The sequence below is a fragment of the Salmo trutta genome, unplaced genomic scaffold (assembly GCF_901001165.1).
Source record: "Salmo trutta unplaced genomic scaffold, fSalTru1.1, whole genome shotgun sequence".
NCBI classification, from domain to species: domain Eukaryota; kingdom Metazoa; phylum Chordata; class Actinopteri; order Salmoniformes; family Salmonidae; genus Salmo; species Salmo trutta.
In genome coordinates this window covers 10,734,431-10,757,945 of record NW_021822911.1, presented here as the reverse complement: position 1 = coordinate 10,757,945, position 23,515 = coordinate 10,734,431, and the positions used below count along the sequence as shown (strand labels likewise).

At 41.8% G+C, this 23,515-nt stretch overlaps 6 non-coding genes across 6 annotated transcripts; 3 read left to right on the top strand and 3 right to left on the bottom strand.

Annotated features, from left to right (window-relative positions):
• Positions 1-7,992: 7,992 nt before the first annotated feature.
• Positions 7,993-8,063, top strand: trnag-gcc (transfer RNA glycine (anticodon GCC)). The gene has a single exon. It is a non-coding gene; the product is annotated as a tRNA-Gly (tRNA).
• Positions 8,064-12,494: 4,431 nt separating this feature from the next.
• trnav-uac (transfer RNA valine (anticodon UAC)) lies at positions 12,495-12,567 on the bottom strand. Its single transcript has one exon. It is a non-coding gene; the product is annotated as a tRNA-Val (tRNA).
• A 349-nt stretch (positions 12,568-12,916) lies between these two features.
• On the bottom strand, positions 12,917-12,989 carry trnav-uac (transfer RNA valine (anticodon UAC)). The gene has a single exon. It is a non-coding gene; the product is annotated as a tRNA-Val (tRNA).
• A 1,190-nt stretch (positions 12,990-14,179) lies between these two features.
• trnav-uac (transfer RNA valine (anticodon UAC)) lies at positions 14,180-14,252 on the bottom strand. Its single transcript has one exon. It is a non-coding gene; the product is annotated as a tRNA-Val (tRNA).
• Positions 14,253-16,755: 2,503 nt separating this feature from the next.
• trnav-aac (transfer RNA valine (anticodon AAC)) lies at positions 16,756-16,828 on the top strand. Its single transcript has one exon. It is a non-coding gene; the product is annotated as a tRNA-Val (tRNA).
• A 5,507-nt stretch (positions 16,829-22,335) lies between these two features.
• trnav-aac (transfer RNA valine (anticodon AAC)) lies at positions 22,336-22,408 on the top strand. The gene has a single exon. It is a non-coding gene; the product is annotated as a tRNA-Val (tRNA).
• The last annotated feature ends 1,107 nt before the right edge of the window (positions 22,409-23,515 follow it).

Here is a 23,515-nt window from a genome sequence, read left to right as displayed (position 1 = left end):
CAATTTCCAATTTCTCCAAAAATCTCCTGTGGGTTACCCAGAATCACATTGGGTTACCCAGAATCACATCCTTTATCACTGACTGTAATGTAAACACACAAACAGCAATTTAAGGTACTGCATCTCAGTGCTAGAGGTGTCACTACAGACCCTGGTTCAAAACTAGGCTATATCATACCAGGCTGTGATTGGGAGTCCCATAGGGCAAGCACAGTGGCCCAGCATCGTCTGGGTTAGGGTTTGGCAGGGGTTTGGCCGTCATTGTAAATAAGAATTTGTCCTTAGCTGGCTTGCCTGTTTAAATAAAGGTTAAATACATTTTTTTAAATGTAACTTCATTACACCGTTACACTGGCATACAAACTCGGTAGCATAGAGTTGATAATATATATGATGTTGGGAAATAGTGCATTGTGGGTAGTTTAGAAGATTTCCCGAAATAAGTTAATACATTTGTAATAACGCAAAAACATAACTCTTTGTACTTATAGGGAACCAGATCGTGACTACAACTCAGTTACTAAGTCTTTAACCACACTGTGTTGTTACACTGGTGAGTAAAAACTAATGCTTCCTACCCATTAACTTGTCTGAAAATAAAATAAACATTTTACTCAACTGCGTTACCCACTCCAGTCAGCAGATGGCGGTCTGGGAATTTAAGGTAATGCTGTTAGTGTGACGTATAATCTAGTGGACGGAACACTTCTTTCAACAGTAGCAACAGTTATTCAGCCTCCTCGGTAGCTTGCTAGACAAAATAGCCGAACCAATAAAGCTCTTTAGATGCTTTAGTGTATATTAGCAACTGTGTTTTAAACCCACTTCTGTGGTCTAGTTAGTTATCAGATTTAATTTCATATTTACGGTGTTGTTGTTATTATTCAGCTAGCGGGCTGGTTGAGTTAGCATTAGCCTAGCTAGCTAACATCTCCGACCATGCGCTCACTAAGCTACTCTCCTCCTGCTAAAGAGGAGGCCTGCTGGACGGAGAAAGAAGCTCTCGTCAAAGAGGAGGAGGAAGAGGAGGCTGTTTCAATACAAAAACAAGTAGAGGGTGAGGCTGTTACCGTGAAAGAAGAAGAGAAAGATGTTACAGTGAAAGAAGAGGGAGATGTGTTCAGAGTTAAGGAGGAGGAGGATGTTACAGTAAAAGAAGAGGAAGACACGTTCAGAGTGAAGGAGGAGGAGGATGCAGTTTTTGGAGTGAAAGAGGAGGGGGGGAGATGACTGTCACATCGAAGAAGGAAGAAGAGGAAGAATCTGGATATCTGGGCTCGGTTTGCCAAAGGCATGTTAAGGCATCCAATGGTTCTAACGATGAACATGCCCTGATTAACACTAGTAAGTACTGTCTTAAATACAGAGGCACAAACTCTGCAGTTGTTGAACTGATGTTTGGTGTTAAAGGGGAAATCTGCAATAGCTACATCCATATTTGGACTTTTTAATTATTTATTTATAGCCATTGATTCTTGAAGAATATAACGCATGCCTCATGAGCTTAGTTCAACTGTCATACGCCATCAGAACCCCAAATAAGCTTTTTTTACTCCAATGTTTAGAAACAATGTAAATCAACACTGTATAGCCTCAACATGATTAAAACTATAAGGTTGATATCATGGATGGTCAGTCCTTGCATCCATAGGTCTGTCTGTAGTTACATTTCTCCAACCCCATAATCATCTTATTACCAAAACAGTGGTGTAATGACAGATTTGTTATTGTTTGAACTGCAGATTGCTGGGTTGTGTGGGTTTTTTAAACAGCAACAAAATGGCTGCCCAGAGGCTTGGTTTGGTAACCATCTGAGGGATGGGGGAAGGAGGAGTGTGTTAGGGTAGAACTGGCTATTTGTATGCATAACCTTTATAATATACTGGGGAAGCTATGCTAAGTACATAAACTACGAGTAAATCAACGGTTGAAGACAAGAAGAACTACAACCGGCAACAGGAAGTGCGTCACGACGCTGGGATCAGCCTGCACGCCGACGACAGGAGGAGCAAGTTTAAACCACGCTCCTCCTCCCTCGGACAGGCCAGCATTGAGCGGGAAATATCTCACAGTATAAAAGAGAGAACAAAGGAGGTGTGGTCCTCTTCTCTGTTTTGCCCTGCGAGGTATAACAGCGAGACCGTATATATACGAAACACACATATACCACACACGTGTTTGCATTAATTAAAGTACAGCTAAATCAGAAGTTACTATGTGCTGACTATTTTGTTCTATTACCAGAAACGAACTGTCGCGACATTAACATGGTGAACCCCGACGGTCTGGTATATAGGACGTTTACGCTGAGCATTTAATCAGCCAATTGGACTTCGCTTTCGGGGAACGGTCTGCTTTACAAATTGTCCGGGCTACTAAAAACAGGTAAGCAGACACCTATTGTTATAATAACTAAAGATCTGCATATTGGCTTTAACCAAATTTATTTTGTGAAGCACCTGTTCGATGTAAGTGAACAAAATTATGAATTATTATGAGTAGATAAGAAATTTGATAGTCACCATTGTGACATGCAAACCTGTGGTAGATGTGTTGTTATTAATGGTACCTTGGAGTATTGTGCACTTGGCGAGATCCGTAAAATATACAGGGTGCGGTTAGGTTCAAGGAGAATATTGAAATCTATCGGCGAGATTCGTAAGGGAGGTTACGATTAGGTTCGATTATATAGGGAATAATTGGGTTAATTGGTATCGGCGAGATTCGTAAGGGAGGTTACGATTAGGTTCGATTATATAGGGAATAATTGGGTTAATTGGTATCGGCGAGATTCGTAAGGGAGGTTACGATTAGGTTCGATTATATAGGGAATAATTGATTTAGTAATTGTTATCGGCAAGATTCGTACATATACAATTACGATTTGGTTCGATGAATTACCCCGACAATGATTGTGAAATTTTAGATAAGAATACTGAATGACCGGCAAGATTCGTTCATATACAGGTGCGGTTGGGTTCGGTAGAGTAATTCTTGGGAAAGAAGGTGAGGTTATAAGGCGAAGTAACAAGAATGCTGAGTTGAGGATTTAAAGATGAGAGAATGATGGTATAATAAAAGGATTGGAAATAAAATAATATGATAAATTTAGGCGTGGAATAAAAGGGAATAGTTTACTGTTTGAAATTATTAATGAAAAAGCAATAAAAGACGGGTGGAATATTTTAGATAGGACGAAAATTGTGGCTATTGGCAAGAGTGGTTGGGTCTGAAGAATATATGGTTTAAATGAGAGATATTGTTGCCTCGACTGGAGAGTAATCAAATTAGTTGATGTTTGAAGCTTGACACTGTAAAACACGGGTTTAAATAATTGGTTTGAAATGTTATGGAGTGATATTTGAATTATATTGAATAACTCTGGTTCCATATAATTAGGTTAAAATAAGAACCGAGTTTAACTAAATAGGTTGAAATAAGTTGATTTAAATAAATAGTTAACGTGCTTTAAATAAGGGACTATTTATCAAATTGGTTAGAAATAAAAACTAAAATAATACAGTAAAACTAAAATATGACTACCAGTGAAGAAGCGGAGAGAGTATTACAGGCTCTAAAATCCACGCTCGAAATCAATGGAGGGAAGGAATAGAAGAGACGAGGAGAGAAACTCTGTATGGATAGAGGATGGATGGGTATTGTCTCCTGATGGAGTTCCCACAGAAGGTGAGCCAGGTAGAATACTGGGAGCGATGAAGCGGTAAATTCAGAAAGCAGAGGGGAAATGGAAGAAAGCGGGAGAACCCGGAGAAGGTAAATTTATGGAAGCAATGGAGAAAGCTAGACAGAAGGAGAGAATAGGACTGATAATGATAGAGAAGCTTAAGAAAATGGGGGGGAAAAAACAAAGTAACGAGGAGGAACAGGGAAAGACAGAGAGGACTCCCACGGCTCACACAGAGACAACATCTAAACCCATATTATACCCCTCCCTGGCTGACCAGGGGTGGCGGCAGGAGGAACAGGGAAAGACAGAGAGGACTCCCACGGCTCACACAGAGACAACATCTAAACCCATATTATACCCCTCCCTGGCTGACCAGGGGTGGCGGGAGGAGGAACAGGAATAGACAGAGAGGACTCCCACGGCTCACACAGAGACAACATCTAAACCCATATTATACCCCTCCCTGGCTGACCAGGGGTGGTGGGAGGAGGAACAGGGAAAGACAGAGAGGACTCCCACGGCTCACACAGAGACAACATCTAAACCCATATTATACCCCTCCCTGGCTGACCAGGGGTGGCGGGAGGAGGAACAGGAAAAGACAGAGAGGACTCCCACGGCTCACACAGAGATAACATCTAAACCCATATTATACCCCTCCCTGGCTGACCAGGGGTGGCGGGAGGAGGAACAGGGAAAGACAGAGAGGACTCCCACGGCTCACACAGAGACAACATCTAAACCCATATTATACCCCTCCCTGGCTGACCAGGGGTGGCGGCAGGAGGAACAGGAATAGACAGAGAGGACTCCCACGGCTCACACAGAGACAACATCTAAACCCATATTATACCCCTCCCTGGCTCACCAGGGGTGGTGGGAGGAGGAACAGGGAAAGACAGAGAGGACTCCCACGGCTCACACAGAGACAACATCTAAACCCATATTATACCCCTCCCTGGCTGACCAGGGGTGGTGGGAGGAGGAACAGGAATAGACAGAGAGGACTCCCACGGCTCACACAGAGACAACATCTAAACCCATATTATACCCCTCCCTGGCTGACCAGGGGTGGTGGGAGGAGGAACAGGGAAAGACAGAGAGGACTCCCACGGCTCACACAGAGACAACATCTAAACCCATATTATACCCCTCCCTGGCTGACCAGGGGTGGCGGGAGGAGGAACAGGAAAAGACAGAGAGGACTCCCACGGCTCACACAGAGATAACATCTAAACCCATATTATACCCCTCCCTGGCTGACCAGGGGTGGCGGGAGGAGGAACAGGGAAAGACAGAGAGGACTCCCACGGCTCACACAGAGACAACATCTAAACCCATATTATACCCCTCCCTGGCTGACCAGGGGTGGCGGGAGGAGGAACAGGAATAGACAGAGAGGACTCCCACGGCTCACACAGAGACAACATCTAAACCCATATTATACCCCTCCCTGGCTGACCAGGGGTGGCGGGAGGAGGAACAGGGAAAGACAGAGAGGACTCCCACGGCTCACACAGAGACAACATCTAAACCCATATTATACCCCTCCCTGGCTGACCAGGGGTGGCGGGAGGAGGAACAGGAATAGACAGAGAGGACTCCCACGGCTCACACAGAGACAACATCTAAACCCATATTATACCCCTCCCTGGCTCACCAGGGGTGGTGGGAGGAGGAACAGGGAAAGACAGAGAGGACTCCCACGGCTCACACAGAGACAACATCTAAACCCATATTATACCCCTCCCTGGCTGACCAGGGGTGGTGGGAGGAGGAACAGGAATAGACAGAGAGGACTCCCACGGCTCACACAGAGACAACATCTAAACCCATATTATACCCCTCCCTGGCTGACCAGGGGTGGTGGGAGGAGGAACAGGGAAAGACAGAGAGGACTCCCACGGCTCACACAGAGACAACATCTAAACCCATATTATACCCCTCCCTGGCTGACCAGGGGTGGCGGGAGGAGGAACAGGGAAAGACAGAGAGGACTCCCACGGCTCACACAGAGACAACATCTAAACCCATATTATACCCCTCCCTGGCTGACCAGGGGTGGCGGGAGGAGGAACAGGAATAGACAGAGAGGACTCCCACGGCTCACACAGAGACAACATCTAAACCCATATTATACCCCTCCCTGGCTGACCAGGGGTGGCGGGAGGAGGAACAGGGAAAGACAGAGAGGAATCCCACGGCTCACACAGAGACAACATCTAAACCCATAATATACCCCTCCCTGGCTGACCAGGGGTGGTGGGAGGAGGAACAGGGAAAGACAGAGAGGACTCCCACGGCTCACACAGAGACAACATCTAAACCCATATTATACCCCTCCCTGGCTGACCAGGGGTGGTGGGAGGAGGAACAGGGAAAGACAGAGAGGACTCCCACGGCTCACACAGAGACAACATCTAAACTCATATTATACCCCTCCCTGGCTGACCAGGGGTGGCGGGAGGAGGAACAGGAAAAGACAGAGAGGACTCCCACGGCTCACACAGAGATAACATCTAAACCCATATTATACCCCTCCCTGGCTGACCAGGGGTGGCGGGAGGAGGAACAGGGAAAGACAGAGAGGACTCCCACGGCTCACACAGAGACAACATCTAAACCCATATTATACCCCTCCCTGGCTGACCAGGGGTGGCGGGAGGAGGAACAGGAATAGACAGAGAGGACTCCCACGGCTCACACAGAGACAACATCTAAACCCATATTATACCCCTCCCTGGCTGACCAGGGGTGGCGGGAGGAGGAACAGGGAAAGACAGAGAGGAATCCCACGGCTCACACAGAGACAACATCTAAACCCATATTATACCCCTCCCTGGCTGACCAGGGGTGGTGGGAGGAGGAACAGGGAAAGACAGAGAGGACTCCCACGGCTCACACAGAGACAACATCTAAACCCATATTATACCCCTCCCTGGCTCACCAGGGGTGGTGGGAGGAGGAACAGGGAAAGACAGAGAGGACTCCCACGGCTCACACAGAGACAACATCTAAACCCATATTATACCCCTCCCTGGCTGACCAGGGGTGGTGGGAGGAGGAACAGGGAAAGACAGAGAGGACTCCCACGGCTCACACAGAGACAACATCTAAACCCATATTATACCCCTCCCTGGCTCACCAGGGGTGGTGGGAGGAGGAACAGGGAAAGACAGAGAGGACTCCCACGGCTCACACAGAGACAACATCTAAACCCATATTATACCCCTCCCTGGCTCACCAGGGGTGGTGGGAGGAGGAACAGGGAAAGACAGAGAGGAATCCCACGGCTCACACAGAGACAACATCTAAACCCATATTATACCCCTCCCTGGCTGACCAGGGGTGGTGGGAGGAGGAACAGGGAAAGACAGAGAGGACTCCCACGGCTCACACAGAGACAACATCTAAACCCATATTATACCCCTCCCTGGCTGACCAGGGGTGGTGGGAGGAGGAACAGGGAAAGACAGAGAGGACTCCCACGGCTCACACAGAGACAACATCTAAACCCATATTATACCCCTCCCTGGCTCACCAGGGGTGGTGGGAGGAGGAACAGGGAAAGACAGAGAGGACTCCCACGGCTCACACAGAGACAACATCTAAACCCATATTATACCCCTCCCTGGCTGACCAGGGGTGGCGGGAGAACCCAGATAGCGAGGTGGTGGTAGTGGGACGGAGGCAACAATATCAAGTGCCGCCTGTAACGTTACCCCCTCCCCGATATGCTGGTCCTCAGGGAGCCGAGGGAGGTAGAGAGGAAGAGATACAGGGAGGAAGACAGGATGTAGCCACTTTATTAAAAGAGTGGATAGAAACAAAGGGAGATATAATGATGAGAACGTGGGGTCGAGAGTGTGTTACACCACCCAGAGCCCCCAGTAGACTCGTTTACCTTATAACCAAAGTCCGGATAGGAATAGACAAAAGAAAGGGGGAGATGGATGCTTTAACTGTAACAAACCGGGTCATTTTGCTAGAGAATGTGAGGTTCTGTGTAAACACTGCAATAAAATAGGTCGAAACTGCAAAAAGAGTTAATCGGTTGAGAGAGAGCAACTAACAGTGACTGTCGGGGCAACAGAGTACCTGATAACAAACCTAGGTGAAATAGCGGGGAGGAGCGGAGACTCCGTAGACAGAAAGGGAAAAACAGGGAGATACGCTGACAAAGACGGAGTGAAGCGGTGTTTTAACTGCGATAGGACGGGACATCTCGCCAGAAACATGTAATACACCATGTAAACATTGTGACGGAGTTGGACATAACCACCGAAATTGCAGCTCTAAGCAGAGCATTGGTGGTTCAGTGGTAGAAATCTCGCCTGCCACGCGGGAGGCCCGGGTTCGGATCCCAGCCCATGCACCATGTGACTAAAATGTAAGAAGATATGTTTTGCCTGGAGAGATACGGTTGCTAGCGTTTGTTTAAGATATAAATGTAATGTTTTGATAGCTTGATCAGTTTAAATTGAAAGGCTAACTAATTAGAAAATAATAGCGAGGGAATTTTGATATAATACGTTGTCTGTTGCTGGATCTGACATACAGAGAAAGAGTTGAATTAAGTTATTTTTATAAGTATGGCGTTTTACAAGTTATTTTTAAAGTTTGGATATTTCATAAATGTGAAGCTGAAAGGGAAGAGGAAGTTGTGAAGTTTGGTTTTAATCTTACTATAGAGGTAAGGTTGGTTGAGTAGTGGGTTATATTTTTGCTTACGGGTAAAACAAAAGATGAGAAAATAATTGGTTGTGTGCGCTGAAGCTATGCTTGGGCTATGTTTGGCTGGAAGGAAACATTTGGTGATGTGAAGCTGGTTATTGATTCGTGGTATTGATTGTTTAGTAACACCAGTGAATTGAACATTGCATGGAAATATATCAAGTCATTAAAGTGAATTACAGGTGGAGTTAATTTTATATTTACAGGGATGGTGCACATTAAACACAGTTGTGTATAATGGCAGGGTATTCCTAACAAACAGAAATGGGCTGGTTTGCAGACAAACTGAAAGGGTTTTAAGGTTTTAAGCAATCTTGGGTCAAATTAGTCAAATAGTACGTTAAAATATGGGGTTTCATAGATTGAAGTACAGTATTGTATCCAAGGGTAGCGCATGTTCAATTAAGTTTAAAACTAATGATTGGGGGGAGTATAATGGAATTATAAAGTATTTTTAGGTTTTGTTTGTAGTTAACTTTTGGGTTTCTGAATCGGTGTAGTATGAGGAAATGCTGACCAAGTGGTTATTTTATGGAAAAAGGAGCTCTTAACTATCTTTGGGAAAAATACCTAGGGACAGGATATCTTAAAGGGGTATACACACATGGCATTTTGGAGTTTTGTTTTCTGAGTTTTAATTAAACACGTGGAATTCTTTTGATAGGGAATGTTCTGGGAACTTGAGATACAGAATGTAGATAAGGTTATTAGCTTTCATTTGTCTAATGTAGTAAGAAAAAAAAAACAGTTCTGAAAAGGGGGAATGACTTTTTGACCCCACTGATGACTTTTCCTTTTGTGGTCTGATCAGCCGCAATGAAAAGCCATTTGGATGGTGAATTTAAGGTCATTTGGGATACTGACTTTAAGGAAATTTGGAGAACTGATAATTATGATGGAGTTAAAGTTCTTAGACACAATTGATCATTTGAACCAATGAGAAGACAAAATGACAAAAAGGGCACAATAATTTTTCTCTGGGTAGTAGTTCCGATTAGTCATTTTGATCTGATTATGTTACGTGAATATCGTTTGATAAGTAGGAGTACTTTTTACATTATCTAGATAAGTTTATTTTCCCTTAGGAAGTCAGCTGTGGTTGTATTTAGTGGAAGAGATTTAACACAACAAGACTGGAATTAATATAATAGTAATATTATATTTTGTTGTTAAATAAGTTTTAAATGGTAGACTTATGTCAACAGGACAGGAATATATGACATCTGTAGGTAATCCAGGATCATTGAGGGTATCGAGATAAATTTAAGTAGCTATGGAATAAGACAATGAGACATTTAGTACTCCCCTGCACTGCTGAGACCTTGATGGGTTGGAAGTAGGAGGAGAGCATAAGCAAGGAAGAGAAGATAAAAGTGACACAGAATAATTAGATAACGGTTAGTGAGTGGAGACCAGCATAGTTAAATTATAAACAGGTGAGGACAGAAATAACACTGGGAGAGACAGAAAAGACATAAGAATAGAAGATAGAAGGATAATTTTTGTAGAATGTCCATTCCAACATTTGGAAATGGACTTATTGAACTATTCTGAATTGAGGGGAAGAAGGGGTGTTTAACAATAACAGATAAGTATAGCAAATGGGTAGAAGCATTCACAACTTACTTGGTGGACATGATTATGGTAGCTAGAATATTAAGTCAAGATATTATCCCTAGAGTTGGTTTACTAAGAGCCATCTCTTTAAATGATGGATGACAGTTTAGCTAATCAGGTAGAGCCTATAGAATGCCAGAGTTAGGGAGAATAGAAATACCAGAACAGGTAGACATATAAGTTAAAGATATACTAGCAGAGCACATGAGAAGACTGTTAACCAAACCCGTATGTCCAAGATTTTGTGTCCAACAGGTGAATTGCAGGAGAAGGTGATTCACTCAATCCAACTAGGAGACTGGGTGTGGATCCAGTCCCTGAGGAGAAAAAACTGGAAGCAGTCCCGTTGGGAAGGCCCATACCAGGTGCTATTAAACCATTGCCTTTGCCAGTAGGAAAGCTGAGAGAGTCACATGGGTCCACGTTACCCACTGCAAGAAGGTATGTACACATATGAGCACTGATGATCACACACAGAGTTAGGAGAAGAACCGAGAACCAATAAGGTCCGGGGGTTACCTCCTTAACGAAGATTTCCTATCCCGACCGTTCATCACTGTGTGTGCTCCTAGAGGTGTGAGTATGGGGTGGTACCTAGCAGATCGACTAAGGGCAGGAGAGGGTTGGCGGTTTTTGGGAGGAGTAGAGGATCTGAGCTGCATCATAATCTAATCTTTCTGATACATTCAGATCCAACACCTTCGGGTACTAATCATACGAAACCGTTGTCATTGAGAAGAAGTAGAAGATAAACTATATAATACACTGATGAGTGACTTACAGAATAAGGAATCAAAGAAGATCAAGATGTAGAATTTTAGGTGAGCATTAAACAATTCCTTGGGGAAGCAGACAACTGTACAGGAATTGGGGTTGGCCAGATTGAAGTACTCAGCCAACCCACCTCGGTTCACCTGGATTCCTGATGAGCACCAGTGTTATAGATACAAGAATGGCACCGAGAATTGAGATGATTTTAACGGCTGGAAAGGTAATCGTTAATGTGACTGACTTAGGTTTGAAAGCACAGGAGAAAATGTGTAACCTCATAGCACCTATGGCTGATGAAGGGTGGGCTAGTACCAGCAAAGGACGCATACGACAAGAATTACCACAAAGGGTGGTTAGGAACTTGCGCCCTGGGGTTATTGGTCCAACCAGTTTGAATTAGTGATAAGAGACCAGTTATAGGAGGCTAAAGTAGGTACAGGAGGAGTTTTGATAAGGATGGGAGTAGCTTTGTCTAGATGGATGCTATTGGCATCCTCAGGGAGGTTCCAGATGAATACAAAGTTATGAATCAAATATGTGAAGGCTTTAACACTACATTATGTTGGTAGTTGACAATAAATAATAATGTGGATTGAATTAATGACATCATTTAATCAACAGAGATTCATGAATGAAACAGGGGATGCAGTAAAGAGGTTCTCTGACCAATTATCCGCCACCTCCCTCATGACCTGGTAAAATAGACTGACTCTCGATATGTTACGGGCAAAGAGGATGGTGGAGGTAGAATGATTAGGTTCATTGCTGTACGTACATTTCTGATAACACAGCTCATGTTTGGGAAATGGAAAAGTGTTGCAAGAACTGTATTATGGGCTGCTTTAACCTGTATGAGTGTGTTTGGGTTGTGTGGTTGTTGTTTGGTCCCGTGTGCAAGAGGTTTAATAACCAGAACTTTAGAGAGATGATAACGGAGCAGATGGTGAGCTACGGACCGAGTGAAAGTTCAGATCAATGAGACGACAAGTACCTACCGCCGAGCAAGCCTGTTCCCCTTTTTCTTTGTCACGTCTTGCAGACGTGAAGAGGGGGATTTGTAATAAAGATAATCTAACGTTTTACCTAATGATATATAAGGAGGGCATTTGCACAACATGCTTCACAACAGCGCACAACAAAATTCCAGAGACATATTGAGCAACCAACTGATACCAATCACGACCACACCCAGAGACAGATGGCTGACTTAAGCACTCACACAAAAATGTCAAGACATGAAAGCGCCCTAGCCACACGAACTGACCACTGGTGTAAAAAACAACATTCCATGAATATCGTAACCAACCAGACACGAATTAGCAGAAAAACACACTTAGGGGTGTTGGACTCCGAGGACAAAGGACACTGCCCAGGGCCAATGGGAAGTCGACACCACCTGGAGAATGGACCGTCCCTCCACTCATCGACCAGTCAGGAGAGCGGACCTACAAGACTCAACCTACGTCAACACACTGTTATTTCATTGTATAAATTGGATGCACACCATGTTTCGGCGCTCTCTTCCGCTAGTTCCCTATGAGCTAAACGAAGGAGTCCGTGCACGCTTTGCCAAATATCTTTGTCTCATAATAAAATGCCTTACTATAATTGAATCCACCCGGTCCAGCGTCCTGACTTGGTCTCTTTCTCAAGTAACTGATCATCAACACGTGTCAAAGAGCACTGTTTCCGCCCGGTTTCAAACCGAGGACCTTTCGCGTGTAAAGCGAACGTGATAAACACTACACTACAGAAACCGCTGCTCGATCTTTCTGCAAGTGGTAAACCGAATTTTACCGATATTCATGGCACGTATTCGAATTTCCAAAATAAGGCATTAATGAATTTCTCTGTTACCACTATGATACTTCTTGAATGTGTCAATGAGCGTTGTCCCCGCCCGGTTTCGAACCGAGGACATTTTCGCGTGTAAAGCAAACGTGATAACCACTACACTACAGAAACTGCTGCTACATTTAGCTACAAGGAGTAAACCGAATTTTACAGATATTCATGGCACGTATTCGAATTTCCAAAATACAGAATTTATGAAAATAACTATTCTCTGTTAAAAGTACAGTACCTACTGCACATGTCAATGAGCACTGTTTCCGCCCGGTTTCGAAACGAAGACCTTTCGCGTGTAAAGCGAACGTGATAACCACTACACTACAGAAACCGCTGCTCGATCTTTCTGCAAGGAGTAAACCGAATTTTACCGATATTCATGGCACGTATTCGAATTTCCAAAATAAGGCATTAATGAATTTCTCTGTTACCACTATGACACTTCTTGAATGTGTCAATGAGCGTTGTTTCCGCCCGGTTTCGAACCAGGGACTTTTCGCGTGTGAAGCAAACGTGATAACCACTACACTACAGAAACTGCTGTTTGATTTTTCTGCAAGAAGTAAACCGAATTTTACAGATATTCATGGCACGTATTCGAATTTCCAAAATAAGGCATTTATGAAAATAACTCTTCTCTGTTAAAAGTACAGTACCTACTGCATGTGTCAAAGAGCACTGTTTTCGCCCGGTTTCAAACCGAGGACCTTTCGCGTGTAAAGAGAATGTGATAACCACTACACTACAGAAACTGCTGCTACAATTAGCTGCAAGGAGTAAAACGAATTTTACAGATATTCATGGCACGTATTCGAATTTCCAAAATATGGCATTAATGAAATTCTCTGTTACCACTATGGTACTTCTTGAATGTGTCAATGAGCATTGTTTCCACCCGGTGTCGAACCAGGGACCTTTCGTGTGTGAAGCAAACGTGATAATCACTACACTACAGAAACTGCTGCTTCGATTATCTGCAAGGAGTAAACCAAATTTTACAGATATTCATGGCACGTATTCGAATTTCCAAAATAAGGCATTTATGAAAATAATTATTCTCTGTTTAAAGTACAGTACCTACTGCATGTGTCAAAGAGCACTGTTTCTGCCCGGTTTCAATCCGAGGACCTTTCGCGTGTAAAGCGAATGTGATAACCACTACAGTACAGAAACTGCTGGTACAATTAGCTGCAAGGAGTAAACCGAATTTTAAAGATATTCATGGCAGGTATTCGAATTTCCAAAATAAGGCACTAATGAAATTCTCTGTTACTGCTATAGTACTTCTTGAATGTATCAATGAGCGTTGTTTCCACCCGGTTTTGAACCAGGGACTTTTCACGTGTGAAGCAAACGTGATAACCACTACGCTACAGAAACTGCTGCTACAATTATCTGCAAGGAGTAAACCGAATTTTACAGATATTCATGGCATGCGTTCAAATTTCCAAAATTAGGCATTTATGAAAATAACTATTCTCTGTTAAAAGTACAGTACCTACTGCACGTGTCAAATAGCACTGTTTCCACCCGGTTTCGAACCGAGGACCTTTCGCATGTAAAGCGAACATGATAACCACTACACTACAGAAACTGCTGCTTGATTTTTCTGCAAGGAGTAAACCGAATTTTACAGATATTCATGGCACGTATTCGAATTTCCAAAATAAGGCATTAATGAAATTCTCTGTTACCGCTATAGTACTTCTTGAATGTGTCAATGAGCGTTGTTTCCGCCCGGTTTCGAACCAAAGACTTTTCGCATGTGAAGCAAACATGATAACCACTACACTACAGAAACTGGTGCTACATTTAGCTACAAGGAGTAAACCGAATTTTACTGATATTCATGGCACGTATTCGAATTTCCAAAATACAGAATTTATGAAAATAACTTTTCTCTGTTAAAAGTACAGTACCTTACTGGACGTGTCAAAGACCACTGTTTCCACCCGGTTTCGAACCGAGGACCTTTCACGTGTTAAGCAAATGTGATAACCACTACACTACAGAAACTGCTGCTACATTTTGCTACAAGGAGTAAACCGAATTTTAAAGATATTCATGGCAGGTATTCGAATTTCCAAAATAAGGCACTAATGAAATTCTCTGTTACTGCTATAGTACTTCTTGAATGTGTCAATGAGCGTTGTTTCCGCCCGGTTTCGAACCAGGGACTTTTCACGTGTGAAGCAAACGTGATAACCGCTACACTACAGAAACTGCTGCTACAATTATCTGCAAGGAGTAAACCGAATTTTACAGATATTCATGGCATGCGTTCAAATTTCCAAAATTAGGCATTTATGAAAATAACTATTCTCTGTTAAAAGTATAGTGCCTACTGCACGTGTCAAAGAGCACTGTTTCCGCCCGATTTCGAACCGAGGACTTTTCGCATGTTAAGCGAACGTGATAACCACTACACTACAGAAACTGCTGCTTCATTTATCTACGAGGAGGAAACCGAATTTTACTGATATTCATGGCACGTATTCGAATTTCCAAAATACAGAATTTACGAAAATAACTTTTCTCTGTTAAAAGTACAGTACCTTACTGGACGTGTCAAAGAGCACTGTTTCCACCCGGTTTCGAACCGAGGACCTTTCGCGTGTTAAGCAAACGTGATAACCACTACACTTCAGAAACTGCTGCTACATTTTGCTACAAGGAGTAAACCGAATTTTACAGATATTCATGGCACGTGTTCGAATTTCCAAAATAAGGCATTAATGAAATTTTCTGTTACCGCTATAGTACTTCTTGAATGTGTCAATGAGCGTGGTTTCCGCCCGGTTTCGAACCAGGGACCTTTCGCGTGTGAAGCAAAAGTGATAACCACTACACTACAGAAACTGCTGCTACAATTATCTTGCAAGGAGTAAACCGAATTTTACAGATATTCATGGCACGCGTTCAAATTTCCAAAATTAGGCATTTATGAAAATAACTATTCTCTGTTAAAAGTACAGTACCTACTGCATGTGTCAAATAGCACTGTTTCCACACGGTTTCAAACAGAAGACCTTTCGCGTGTAAAGCGAACGTGAAAACCACTACACTACAGAAACTGCTGCTTGATTTTTCTGCAAGGAGTAAACCGAATTTTACAGATATTCATGGCACGTATTCGAATTTCCAAAATACAGAATTTATGAAAATAACTATTCTCTGTTAAAAGTATAGTGCCTGCTGCACGTGTCAAAGAGCACTGTTTCTGACCGGTTTCGAACCGAGGACTTTTCGCGTGTTAAGCGAACGTGATAACCACTACACTACAGAAACTGCTGCTACATTTAGATAACCACTACACTACAGAAACTGCTGCTGAATGACACATTCAATCAGTATCATAGTGGTAACAGAGAAATTCGTTAATGCCTTATTTTGGAAATTCGAAGACGCGCCATGAATATCTGTAAAATTCGGTTTACTCCTTGAATTAAAATGTAGCAACAGTTTATGTAGTGTAGTGGTTATCACGTTCGCTTAACACGCGAAAGGTCCTCGGTTCAAAACCGGGCGGAAACAGTGCTCTTTGTCACGTGCAGTAGGTACTGTACTTTTAACAGAGAATAGTTATTTTCATAAATTCTGTTTTTTGGAAATTCGAATACGTGCCATGAATATCGGTAAAATTCGGTTTACTCCTTGCAGCTAATTGTAGCAGCAGTTTCTGTAGTGTAGTGGTTATCAGATTCGCTTAACACGCGAAAGGTCCTCGAATCAAAACCGGGTGGAAATAGTGCTCTTTGACACGTGCAGTAGGTACTGTACTTTTAACAGAGAATAGTTATTTTCATAAATTCTGTATTTTGGAAATTCGAATACGTGCCATGAATATCTGTAAAAATCAGTTTTTCTCCCTGTATATAAATGTAGCAGCAGTTTCTGTAGTGTAGTGGTTATTACGTTTGCTTCACATGCGAAAAGTTCTTGATTCGAAACCGGTCGGAAACAACGCTCAATGACACATTCAAGAAGTACCATAGTGGTAACAGAGAAATTCGTTAATGCCTTATTTTGGAAATTCGAATACGTGCCATGAATATCGGTAAAATTCGGTTTACTCCTTGCAGCTAATTGTAGAAGCAGTTTCTGTAGTGTAGTGGTTATCACGTTTGCTTAACACGCAAAAGGTCCTCGGATCGAAACCGGGTGGAAACAGTGCTCTTTAACACTTGCGGTAGGTACTTTACTTTTAACAGAGAATAGTTTTTTTCATAAATACCTAATTTTGGAAATTTGAACACGTGCCATGTATATCAGTAAAATTCGGTTTACTCCTTGCAAAAATTGTAGCAGCAGTTTCTGTACTGTAGTGGTTATCACATTTGCTTCACACGCGAAAGGTCCCTGATTCGAAAACAGGCGGAAACAACGCTCATGGACACATTCAAGAAGTACTATAGCGCTTACAGAGAATTTCATTAATACCTTATTTTGGAAATTCGAATACGTGCCATGAATATCTGTAAAATTCAGTTTACTCCTTGCAGAAAAATCAAGCAGCAGTTTCTGTAGTGTAGTGGTTATCGCGTTTGCTTAACACGCGAAAGGTCCTCGGTTCAAAACCGGGTGGAAACAGTGCTCTTTGACACGTGCAGTAGGCACTATACTTTTAACAGAGAATAGTTATTTTCATAAATTCTGTATTTTGGAAATTTGAATACGTGCCATGAATATCTGTAAAATTCGGTTTACTCCTTGCAGCTAATTGTAGAAGCAGTTTCTGTAGTGTAGTGGTTATCACTTTTGCTTAACACGCGAAAGGTCCTCGGATCGAAACCGGGCGGAAACAGTGCTCTTTAACACGTGCAGTAGGTACTTTACTTTTAACAGAGAATAGTTATTTTCATAAATACCTAATTTTGGAAATTTGAACACGTGCCATTTATATCAGTAAAATTCGGTTTAATCCTTGCAAGATAATTGTAGCAGCAGTTTCTGTAGTGTAGTGGTTCTCACATTTGCTTCACACGCGAAAGGTCCCTGGTTCGAAACCGGGCGGAAAAACCGCTCATTGACACATTCAAGAACTACTATAGCGGTAAAAGAGAATTTCATTAATGCCTTATTTTGGAAATTCGAATACGTGCCATGAATATCTGTAAAAATCGGTTTACTCCTTAAAGACAAATCAAGCAACAGTTTCTGTAGTGTAGTGGTTATCACGTTTGCTTAACACGCGAAAGGTCCTCGGTTCGAAACCGGGTGGAAACAATGCTCTTTGACACGTCCAATAAGGTACTGTACTTTTAACAGAAAATAGTTATTTTCATAAATTCTGTATTTGGAAATTTGAATACGTGCCATGAATATCTGTAAAATTCGGATTACTCCTTGTAGCTAAATGTAGCATCAGTTTCTGTAGTGTAGTTGTTATCACGTTTGCTTCACATCCGAAAAGTCCTTGGTTCGAAACCGGGCGGAAACAACGCTCATTGACACATTCAAGAAGTATCATTGTGGTAACAGAGAAATCCGTTAATGCCTTATTTTGGAAATTTGAATGCGTGCCATGAATATCGGTAAAATTCGGTTTACTCCTTGCAGCTAATTGTAGAAGCAGTTTCTGTAGTGTAGTGGTTATCACGTTTGCTTAACATGCAAAAGGTCCTCGGATCGAAACCAGGCGGAAATAGTGCTCTTTGACACGTGCAGTGGGTACTTTACTTTTAACAGAGAATAGTTAATTTCATAAATACCTAATTTTGGAAATTTGAACATGTGCCATGAATATCTGTAAAATTCGGTTTACTCCTTGCAAGATAATTGTAGCAGCAGTTTCTGTAGTGTAGTGGTTATCACGTTTGCATCACACGCGAAAGGTCCCTGGTTCGTTCATTGAAAATTCAAGAAGTACTATAGCGGTAACAGAGAATTTCATTGATGCCTTACTTTGGAAATTCGAATACGTGCCATGAATATCGGTAAAATTCGGTTTACTCCTTGTAGCTAATTGTAGAAGCAGTTTCTGTAGTGTAGTGGTTATCACGTTTGCTTAACATGCAAAAGGTCCTCGGATCGAAACCAGGCGGAAATAGTGCTCTTTGACACGTGCAGTGGGTACTTTACTTTTAACAGAGAATAGTTATTTTCATAAATACCTAATTTTGGAAATTTGAACATGTGCCATGAATATCTGTAAAATTCGGTTTACTCCTTGCAAGATAATTGTAGCAGCAGTTTCTGTAGTGTAGTGGTTATCACGTTTGCATCACACGCGAAAGGTCCCTGGTTCGTTCATTGAAAATTCAAGAAGTACTATAGCGGTAACAGAGAATTTCATTGATGCCTTACTTTGGAAATTCGAATACGTGCCATGAATATCTGTAAAATTCTGTTTACTCCTTGCAGAAAAATCAAGCAGCAGTTTCTGTAGTGTAGTGGTTATCACGTTCGCTTTACACGCAAAAGGTCGTCGGTTCGAAACCTGGTGGAAACAGTGCTATTTGACACGTGCAGTAGGTACTGTACTTTTAACAGAGAAAAGTTATTTTCATAAATTCTGTATTTTGGAAATTCGAATACGTGCCATGAATATCTGTAAAAATCGGTTTACTCCTTAAAGACAAATCAAGCAACAGTTTCTGTAGTGTAGTGGTTATCACGTTTGCTTAACACGCGAAAGGTCCTCGGTTCGAAACCGGGTGGAAACAATGCTCTTTGACACGTCCAATAAGGTACTGTACTTTTAACAGAAAATAGTTATTTTCATAAATTCTGTATTTGGAAATTTGAATACGTGCCATGAATATCTGTAAAATTCGGATTACTCCTTGTAGCTAAATGTAGCATCAGTTTCTGTAGTGTAGTTGTTATCACGTTTGCTTCACATCCGAAAAGTCCTTGGTTCGAAACCGGGCGGAAACAACGCTCATTGACACATTCAAGAAGTATCATTGTGGTAACAGAGAAATCCGTTAATGCCTTATTTTGGAAATTTGAATGCGTGCCATGAATATCGGTAAAATTCGGTTTACTCCTTGCAGCTAATTGTAGAAGCAGTTTCTGTAGTGTAGTGGTTATCACGTTTGCTTAACATGCAAAAGGTCCTCGGATCGAAACCAGGCGGAAATAGTGCTCTTTGACACGTGCAGTGGGTACTTTACTTTTAACAGAGAATAGTTAATTTCATAAATACCTAATTTTGGAAATTTGAACATGTGCCATGAATATCTGTAAAATTCGGTTTACTCCTTGCAAGATAATTGTAGCAGCAGTTTCTGTAGTGTAGTGGTTATCACGTTTGCATCACACGCGAAAGGTCCCTGGTTCGTTCATTGAAAATTCAAGAAGTACTATAGCGGTAACAGAGAATTTCATTGATGCCTTACTTTGGAAATTCGAATACGTGCCATGAATATCGGTAAAATTCGGTTTACTCCTTGTAGCTAATTGTAGAAGCAGTTTCTGTAGTGTAGTGGTTATCACGTTTGCTTAACATGCAAAAGGTCCTCGGATCGAAACCAGGCGGAAATAGTGCTCTTTGACACGTGCAGTGGGTACTTTACTTTTAACAGAGAATAGTTATTTTCATAAATACCTAATTTTGGAAATTTGAACATGTGCCATGAATATCTGTAAAATTCGGTTTACTCCTTGCAAGATAATTGTAGCAGCAGTTTCTGTAGTGTAGTGGTTATCACGTTTGCATCACACGCGAAAGGTCCCTGGTTCGTTCATTGAAAATTCAAGAAGTACTATAGCGGTAACAGAGAATTTCATTGATGCCTTACTTTGGAAATTCGAATACGTGCCATGAATATCTGTAAAATTCTGTTTACTCCTTGCAGAAAAATCAAGCAGCAGTTTCTGTAGTGTAGTGGTTATCACGTTCGCTTTACACGCAAAAGGTCGTCGGTTCGAAACCTGGTGGAAACAGTGCTATTTGACACGTGCAGTAGGTACTGTACTTTTAACAGAGAAAAGTTATTTTCATAAATTCTGTATTTTGGAAATTCGAATACGTGCCATGAATATCTGTAAAAATCGGTTTACTCCTTAAAGACAAATCAAGCAACAGTTTCTGTAGTGTAGTGGTTATCACGTTTGCTTAACACGCGAAAGGTCCTCGGTTCGAAACCGGGTGGAAACAATGCTCTTTGACACGTCCAATAAGGTACTGTACTTTTAACAGAAAATAGTTATTTTCATAAATTCTGTATTTGGAAATTTGAATACGTGCCATGAATATCTGTAAAATTCGGATTACTCCTTGTAGCTAAATGTAGCATCAGTTTCTGTAGTGTAGTTGTTATCACGTTTGCTTCACATCCGAAAAGTCCTTGGTTCGAAACCGGGCGGAAACAACGCTCATTGACACATTCAAGAAGTATCATTGTGGTAACAGAGAAATCCGTTAATGCCTTATTTTGGAAATTTGAATGCGTGCCATGAATATCGGTAAAATTCGGTTTACTCCTTGCAGCTAATTGTAGAAGCAGTTTCTGTAGTGTAGTGGTTATCACGTTTGCTTAACATGCAAAAGGTCCTCGGATCGAAACCAGGCGGAAATAGTGCTCTTTGACACTTGCAGTGGGTACTTTACTTTTAACAGAGAATAGTTAATTTCATAAATACCTAATTTTGGAAATTTGAACATGTGCCATGAATATCTGTAAAATTCGGTTTACTCCTTGCAAGATAATTGTAGCAGCAGTTTCTGTAGTGTAGTGGTTATCACGTTTGCATCACACGCGAAAGGTCCCTGGTTCGTTCATTGAAAATTCAAGAAGTACTATAGCGGTAACAGAGAATTTCATTGATGCCTTACTTTGGAAATTCGAATACGTGCCATGAATATCGGTAAAATTCGGTTTACTCCTTGTAGCTAATTGTAGAAGCAGTTTCTGTAGTGTAGTGGTTATCACGTTTGCTTAACATGCAAAAGGTCCTCGGATCGAAACCAGGCGGAAATAGTGCTCTTTGACACGTGCAGTGGGTACTTTACTTTTAACAGAGAATAGTTATTTTCATAAATACCTAATTTTGGAAATTTGAACATGTGCCATGAATATCTGTAAAATTCGGTTTACTCCTTGCAAGATAATTGTAGCAGCAGTTTCTGTAGTGTAGTGGTTATCACGTTTGCATCACACGCGAAAGGTCCCTGGTTCGTTCATTGAAAATTCAAGAAGTACTATAGCGGTAACAGAGAATTTCATTGATGCCTTACTTTGGAAATTCGAATACGTGCCATGAATATCTGTAAAATTCTGTTTACTCCTTGCAGAAAAATCAAGCAGCAGTTTCTGTAGTGTAGTGGTTATCACGTTCGCTTTACACGCAAAAGGTCGTCGGTTCGAAACCTGGTGGAAACAGTGCTATTTGACACGTGCAGTAGGTACTGTACTTTTAACAGAGAAAAGTTATTTTCATAAATTCTGTATTTTGGAAATTCGAATACGTGCCATGAATATCTGTAAAATTCGGTTTACTCCGTGCAGTTAATTGTAGCAGCAGTTTCTGTAGTGTAGTGGTTATCATGTTTGATTCACATGCGAAAGGTCCCTGGTTCGAAACAGGTCGGAAACAATGCTCATTGACACATTCAAGAAGTGCTATAGCGGTAACAGAGAATTTCATTAATGCCTTATTTTGGAAATTTGAATACGTGCCATGAATATCTGTAAAATTCGGTTTACTCCTTGTGGCAAAATGTAGCAGCAGTTTCTGTAGTGTAGTGGTTATCACGTTCGCTTAACACGCGAAAGGTCCTCGGTTCGAAACTGGGCGGAAACAGTGCTCTTTGTCACGTGCAGTAGGTACTGTACTTTTAACAGAGAATAGTTATTTTCATAAATACCTAATTTTGGAAATTCGAATACGTGCCATGAATATCGGTAAAATTCGGTTTACTCCTTGCAGCTAATTGTAGAAGCAGTTTCTGTAGTGTAGTGGTTAACACGTTTGCTTAACACGCAAAAGGTCCTCGGATCGAAACTGGGCGGAAACAGTGCTCTTTGTCACGTGCAGTAGGTACTGTACTTTTAACAGAGAATAGTTATTTTCATAAATTCTGTATTTTGGAAATTCGAATACGTGCCATGAATATCTGTAAAATTCGGTTTACTCATTGCAGATAATTGTAGCAGCAGTTTCTGTAGTGTAGTGGTTATCAGGTTTGCTTCACACGCGAAAGGTCCCTGTTTCGAAACCGGGCGGAAACAACGCTCATTGACACATTCAAGAAGTACTATAGCGGTAACAGAGAATTTCATTAATGCCTTATTTTGGAAATTCGAATACGTGCCATGAATATCAGTAAAATTCGGTTTACTCCTTGTAGCTAAATGTAGCAGCAGTTTCTGTAGTGTAGTGGTTATCAAGTTCGCTTAACACGCAAAAGGTCCTTGGATCGAAACCGGGCGGAAACAGTTCTCTTTAACACGTGCAGTAGGTACTTTACTTTAAACAGAGAATAGTTATTTTCATAAATACCTAATTTTGGAAATTTGAACACGTGCCATGAATATCAGTAAAATTCGGTTTACTCCTTGTAGCAAACTGTAGCAGCAGTTTCTGTAGTGTAGTGGTTATCACGTTCGCTTAACACGCGAAAGGTCCTCTGTTTGAAACCTGGCGGAAACAGTGCTCTTTGACATGTGCAGTAGGCACTGTACTTTTAACAGAGAATAGTTATTTTCATAAATACCTTATTTTGGAAATTCCAACGCGTGCCATGAATATCTTTAAAATTCGGTTTACTCCTTGCAGCTAAATGTACCAGCAGTTTCTTTACTGTAGTGGTTATCACATTAGCTTTACACGCGAAAGGTTGTCGGTTTGAAACCGGGCAGAAACAGTGCTCTTTGACACATGCAGTAGGTACTGTACTTTAAACAGAGA